The 7,056-nt window shown below is 43.4% G+C and overlaps 1 non-coding gene across 1 annotated transcript; it reads right to left on the bottom strand.

The window, feature by feature from the left end:
- Positions 1-955: 955 nt before the first annotated feature.
- Positions 956-1,062, bottom strand: LOC131252195 (small nucleolar RNA R71). The gene has a single exon (XR_009174228.1). It is a non-coding gene; the product is annotated as a small nucleolar RNA R71 (small nucleolar RNA).
- Positions 1,063-7,056: the final 5,994 nt, after the last annotated feature.

The raw sequence follows: 7,056 nt of genomic DNA, 5'->3' as shown, positions 1-7,056 counted from the left end.
TCTCCTAGTTTATTTTTAGTTTATTTTTGTTTAGAAACTAACCTTCCTATTTTGTAGGCCTTTAAGATAGAAATCTCTAATTCGGTAAGCTCCTTCCCTACTTTCTATTTTTCAATTCTCTTTTAGTAATTTACTTTCTAGTTTAGGACTCTCCTAATTTATCTTAGAAATTTTCAGTTTCTTTTAGGAATTCTTTCTTTTAAAAGCTAGTTCACTTCTATCTTTCTTTTAAGGGATTGTTCTTCTCTTTTTAAAAAGTCTAACTTATTTTATTTTATTTTGCAGGTTTTAATTCAGGACTCCAATTTGGTAATTTCTTTCCAACTCTCTCTTTCTTTCTAGATTTTCTTTTCCTTTCTTAGGATTAGGTTTTTAATTGAGGGCTGCGAGTGTTTTCATGCCCAAGTGGGCCCGTGATAACACTCGACGTCTCTTGACTGAAGGAGGATTGGTTGAGGGGTTGACTATCCATCGCAGGACTAGACACCGCTCGAAATCCCCTGAGTTAACTGAGGTTATGGCTGAAGACCAACCTCCTCCACTTTCACCCAGGGTGGAGGATACCCAAGATGAAAATGAGGTGCAACAGGCACCCCCGCCTCGTACTTTACGAGATTATCTGCAACCGGCGGGAGTGAGTATGCCCTCATGCATGATTTTTCCTAAAAACACAGGACAAATGGACATCAAGCCAGGAGTTATCCAACTCCTTCCCAAATTCCATGGACTTGAATCAGAAAGTCCACATTTACATTTGAAAGAGTTCGATGAGATTATAGCTACATTATGTTTTCCTAATGTATCTGAGGATACAATTAGGCTGAAACTCTTTCCTTTTTCCTTAAAAGAGAAAGCTAAGACGTGGTTACATTCACTGCGTCCTAGATCCATTGGCACATGGAACGACATGCAGAGGGAATTCATAAAAAAATTCTTCCCACATCATAAAACGATTACCCTCAGAAAAGCGATCATGAACTTTGCCCAAAAGGAAGATGAAACATTCTTCCAATGTTGGGAAAGGTTCAAAGATTTGGTCAGTTCATGCCCACAACACGGATTTGAAACGTGGCGCATTACAAATTTTTTCTATGATGGACTGGCATCTTCCATGCGCTAAATGGTCGAGACAATGTGTAATGGAGAGTTCATCAACAAAGATGTTGACGAGGTATGGGATTACCTCGATAGTCTCGCTGAAAAAACACAATCATGGGACTATTACCCAATGGCGAACACCACGTCTAGGCCGACTCAATTAAAGGAGAAAGGGGGATTATATCTCTTGAAAGAAGAGGATGATCTCAAGTGTAAAGTGACTACGCTTATAAGGAAAGTTGAGGCCATGGAAGGAAAGAAGGATAAGGTCAATGAAATTGTTTGCGGCATCTGTGATTGCAACATTCACACAACTGAAAACTGTCCTACAATACTCGCCTTTTGAGGAGTGTTGAATGAACAAGCCAATGCCGTAAACAACTATCAAAGACCTTTTACTGGACCTAACTCCAATACATACAACCCTGGCTGGAAAAATCATCCAAACTTTAGTTGGAGGAATGGACAAACGGCGACTCCTCCAGGTTTCTTCAATCAAAATCCAAATCAAGTGAAACCCCAAGAGGAACCGGTTCAAAATCCCATACAAGAGTTGGCTCAGGCAATGCGGAGAATTACAGATTTTATGCAAAAGATAGATTCTCGTATGACGGTTATAGAAAAGGGGATGCTTCCTGCACAACCTATCCCCAATCCTAAACCGTAGTATGAGATTAATGATCCCAGCTCTTCAAATCAGATGGGGCATGCTAAATCCATCACCACTCTTAGGAGTGGGAAGATCATTGATAAAACTCTTCCAGTTAGGCCCGAAAAGCCTCAAGAAACAGAAGAGGACAACAATGATGGATCCAGTGATGCCCCACGAAAAGAACCGGAACTTCTAGAGAAGCCAGTTGCTCCATTCCCCCAACGGTTGGTTTCACTAAAACCTCTCTCTAACTCTCAGGATATCCTAGAGGTGTTGAAACAGGTGAAAGTCAACATTCCTCTACTTGATGTCGTTAAATAGATACCTTCATATGCCAAATTCCTGAAAGACTTATGCACGACCAAAAGACGAAAAATTATTCAAAAGAAAATCTTCTTGACTGAGAAAGTGAGTGCCATCCTGAAGCAAGACGTGCCACAGAAATTCAAGGATCCCGGTAGCCCAACCATATCATGTGTAATCGGGAACCATCGAATTGATCATGCACTTCTTGACTTAGGAGCGAGCGTCAATCTGATTCCCTACTCGGTATACAAACAGTTAGGTTTGGGTGAATTAAAACCCACCCTAACCACACTACAACTTGCTGATCGCTCTGTTCGTGTACCAAGAGGGATAATCGAGGATGTGTTGGTCCAAGTTGATAGATTTTTCTACCCTGTAGATTTTATCATCCTGGACACTGAACCCATCAATAACATGAGCACTCAGATTCCTGTCATTCTTGGTCGCCCATTCCTTGCCACGTCAAATGCAATTATCAATTGCAGGAATGGTATCATGACTATGTCTTTTGGAAATTTGACATTGGAGTCAAACATTTTTTTCAATAATGGCAGCAAATCAGAGGATGATGATGATTTTCACGACATTAACATGATTGACTCTTTCGTGGAAGATACGACACCTCTGACCTTATCCTCAGACCATCTAGAGACGTGCCTGGCCCACTCCCATGATTTTGATGATGACATGATTAGGGAGACGTGCGCCTTGCTTGATACTGCACCGGTACTTGAAGTTAACCGATGGAGGCCACAATTTGAAGAATTACCACAAACTGATGTAGTGCCTCTACCGTCTAACCTCAAGCCGCCGAAGCTTGACCTAAAACCTTTGCCCTCTGATTTGAAATATGCATATTTGGGTCAAGATGAGACATACCCGGTGGTGATCTCTGCCCACCTAGAGAAAGAACAGGAGAGTATGCTTATATCTACTCTCATTGAGCATAAAGGAGCCTTGGGATGGACGATAGCGGACCTCAAAGGAATCAATCCCTCGATTTGTACTCACCACATATATCTTGAGGATAATGCAAAAACCGCTCGGCAACCACAACGTAGACTAAATCCAAACATGAAGGAAGTGGTTAAAGCCGAGGTTCTTAAACTACTGGACGTGGGTATTATATACCCTATATCTGATAGTCAATGGGTGAGTCCAACTCAAGTGGTCCCTAAGAAGTCCGGAATCACCATCGTAGCCAATGCTAATAATGAACTCGTGCCAACTAGAGTCACTACTGGTTGGAGAATGTGCATTGACTACAGGAAGTTGAATACCGTCACAAGGAAAGACCACTTTCCTTTACCATTCATTGATCAGATCCTGGAAAGGTTAGCTGGTCATTCCTATTACAATTTTCTTGACGGGTATTCAGGCTACAACCAGATAGAGATAGCCCTTGAAGACCAGGAAAAGATCACATTTACATGTCCCTACGGCACCTTTGCTTACCGAAGGATGCCATTTGGACTATGTAATGCCCCTGCCACCTTTTAGCGATGTATGCTTAGTATCTTTTCTGATATGGTAGGGCAATATCTAGAGGTCTTCATGGACGATTTCTCTATTTACGGTCCATCTTTCAGCAAGTGCTTGGAAAGTCTTAAATGTGTGCTGAAAAGATGTGAAGAAAAGAACTTGGTACTTAATTGGGAGAAGTGCCATTTCATGGTTCAGAAGGGAATTGTCCTTGGGCATATCATCTCGTCCAAGGGAATCGAGGTAGATAAGGTAAAAATCGATCTTATCTCTAACCTACCTCCACCCAAGAACATCAGAGACGTGCGATCCTTCTTAGGACACGCAGGATTTTACAGGCGATTCATAAAGGACTTTAGTCTCCTCTCTCGTCCTTTATGTAATCTTCTTCAAAAGGATGCTCCATACGAGTGGACTGAGCAATGCCAGGAAGCTTTCACCAAGCTTAAGGGCATGTTAACCACTGCACCTATCATGCAGCCACCCGACTGGAGCCTTCCTTTTGAGCTTATGTGTGACGCTTCTGATTATGCTCTTGGAGCGGTCCTAGGCAAGAGAAAAGATAAGTGGCCCTACGTCATTCATTACGCAAGTAGAACTTTAAATTCTGCCCAGGTGAACTACTCGACTACGGAAAAGGAACTCTTAGCCGTAGTATTCACCTTGGACAAATTTAGGTCCTACTTGATCGATCCAAGATCATTATCTACACAGATCATGCGGCACTTAAGTATCTTCTTTCGAAGAATGATTCTAAGCCCCGTTTGATACGATGGATCCTTCTACTCCAAGAATTTGATTTAGAAATTAAAGATAAAAAGGGAGTAGAGAACGTAGTGGCCGATCACCTTTCTCGCCTTAATACCTCTGAGTCCCTTGAGGCAACCCATATCAATGACATGTTCTCTGATGAATAGCTGTTCAGAGTCTCCCACTCACCTTGGTTCGCTGATATTGCTAATTATCTTGCTACAGGTGCCATACCGACACAGTGGACTGCGCAAGATAAGAAGAAATTTTTCACCGAGGTGCGCAACTTTTTCTGGGATGATCCTTATTTATTTAAATATTGCCCAGACCAAATTCTAAGGAGATGTGTACCAGACGATGAGCATCAGAGCGTCATCTCCTTCTGTCACTCAGAGGCCTGTGGTGGTCACTTTTCTACTAAAAAGACCACGGCTAAGATTCTGCAGTGTGGCTTTTACTGGCCCACTATGTTTAGGGACACTCATGAGTTTTGCAAAGCTTGTGAGCGTTGTCAGAAATTGGGAGCATTATCCCGTCGAAATATGATGCCTTTGAATCCCATTCTTATCATTGAAGCATTTGATTGCTGGGGCATCGATTTCATGGGACCATTCCCCCAATCGTTTGGGAATTTGTATATTTTGTTCGCCGTGGATTATGTCACTAAATGGGTCGAAGCGATTCCGTGTCGAAAAAATGACCATCGCACGGTCATTAAATTCCTAAAAGAGAACATCCTTTCTCGATTCGGAACGCCTCGAGCCATCATTAGTGATGGGGGCTCACACTTTTGTAATAAACCATTTGAGAGCTTAATGAAGAAATACGGTATCTCTCATAAGGTGAGCACCCCATACCATCCACAGACAAGTGGACAAGCTGAGATTTCCAATAGGGAGATCAAACACATTTTGGAGAAAATGGTTAACCCAGATCGTAAGGATTGGTCAATCCGATTGACCGATGCCTTATGGGCATACCGTACTGCATTTAAAACCCCTATTGGAATGTCTCCGTTTAGACTTGTCTATGGGAAAGCTTGTCACTTGCCTATGGAGCTGGAACATAAAGCGTACTGGGCGATCAAAAATCTTAATTTCAATCTAGACAACGCTGGCTCGCTACGCAAACTTCAATTAAATGAACTTGAAGAAATCCGGAATGATGCGTACGATAATGCGAGAATTTACAAGGACAAGATGAAAGCATTTCATGACCAACACATTTTGCGAAAATCATTCACGCCTGGTCAGAAGGTCTGTTGAGGGTCAAATATTGCATATCAGTCCCAGTTGTTGCATAGATTTACACGCATGACACCGCTTAAATGGCCTGATTAATCGTGTTTGTAATGCAGAGTGTATGTACGAGCCTGGACCGAAAAGGGTGCTTAAAGCATGGACTTAATGCTCTAATGACACCAAAGCATGGGACGGACTCCAGATATCCAAGATCAACAAGATTACACATTAGGGACCCAGAAAAATCGAGAAACCAAAGCTCAAATGGCCTGAAAGTCAGCCAGAGTGCAAGAACACAGGGTTCCCACCGTCTGTTCAACTCAAAAATTCATACATCGCCTGAGGACCATAAATTAACCGTACACGTCGAAGTTCATCCGTTCAATCCCTGTGCAAGTGTCCCAACGGACGGATCAGCCCCTTTAATCATTATGTAGGGCCCACCTGATATCTGGATATGCTTTAAAATTGGTCTAGACGGTCTAAATGATACGACAGAATGGATGGATGGAGCGGATTTCTCACAAACAACTCCTTAAGACCATTGTGTACAATTTGTGTGCACGGTGCACAAGTGCACCGGCCATGCACTGATTCTCTCAAAGTCGATCAGCACATGCTGACCGACTCTTCCTTCTCCAAATCAAAGACGGCACAGCGTCTTTACAGCCGACCGTCAGTTTTGAACAGTGGGCCCCACTCGCTCTCCAAATGACGAATCCGGACCGTCCAGGAGAATCATATGGCTCATGCCACTCGGGCCTAGGTGGAGAAATTTTATAATGTAATCGTAGATTGGGTTTTGATCATCCAAACAGAAAACAGACGGTGACTTGAAAGATAACGTGGGCCACACAGAATTTGGTCCAAAAATAGTGCTTCCCACCTGGTTTTTTGAGTAGAACGCAGTGGACGGCTTGGATTTTCCAAAAAGACAGTGAAGTGGGCCCCACCATCAATACAACGTAAATACTACGCACCCTGTTTTCGCGTCCGGGAAATCTGAAATTTTCGGCGGATTGTGGGCCACTGCCTATGATCGGATCGGTGATCCAAACCGTCCAGATGATGACCGAGCTAGGAATGACCCTAGCCATGAAGACGGTCTTGAGGTTATTGGACGGCAAGCTTCCCAAACTGAGGCCAAACGCAACTCCGTTTGCGTTGCTGCTGCATCGCTGGCTGCGTAAGAAGTTTTTCTAAGAGCTTTCCGCGGCCTAATCCGGCCAGGACTCCACAGCAGGGACGTGAGAAGAAAGATAAAAGGAGGAGTTTTGAAAGGAGGAAGGGAGGCTCGGTCTTGGTTTTTTAAAACGAGGAGAGAAGTTGGTTGCTGGACCGTGGGACTAGCAGCAAGGAGAAAACGGAGGAGAGAGACAGGGAGCAGCAGTATTTTTTGCGGCTGGAGAGGTTTGAGACGGTGGGAAGTGGCTGCTGGTCATCTTTGGTTGGGAAAAGGGCTGAACGTGAGGATTAAAAGAGAAGAAACGGGAGGAAGGGAGCAAGGGCAGCTACGGCTTGGACGGT

The sequence above is a fragment of the Magnolia sinica genome, chromosome 7 (genome assembly GCF_029962835.1).
Source record: "Magnolia sinica isolate HGM2019 chromosome 7, MsV1, whole genome shotgun sequence".
In the NCBI taxonomy this organism is placed as follows: Eukaryota; Viridiplantae; Streptophyta; class Magnoliopsida; order Magnoliales; family Magnoliaceae; genus Magnolia; species Magnolia sinica.
The sequence above is the reverse complement of the archived record's forward strand: the minus strand, read 5'-3'. Positions and strand labels throughout refer to the sequence as shown.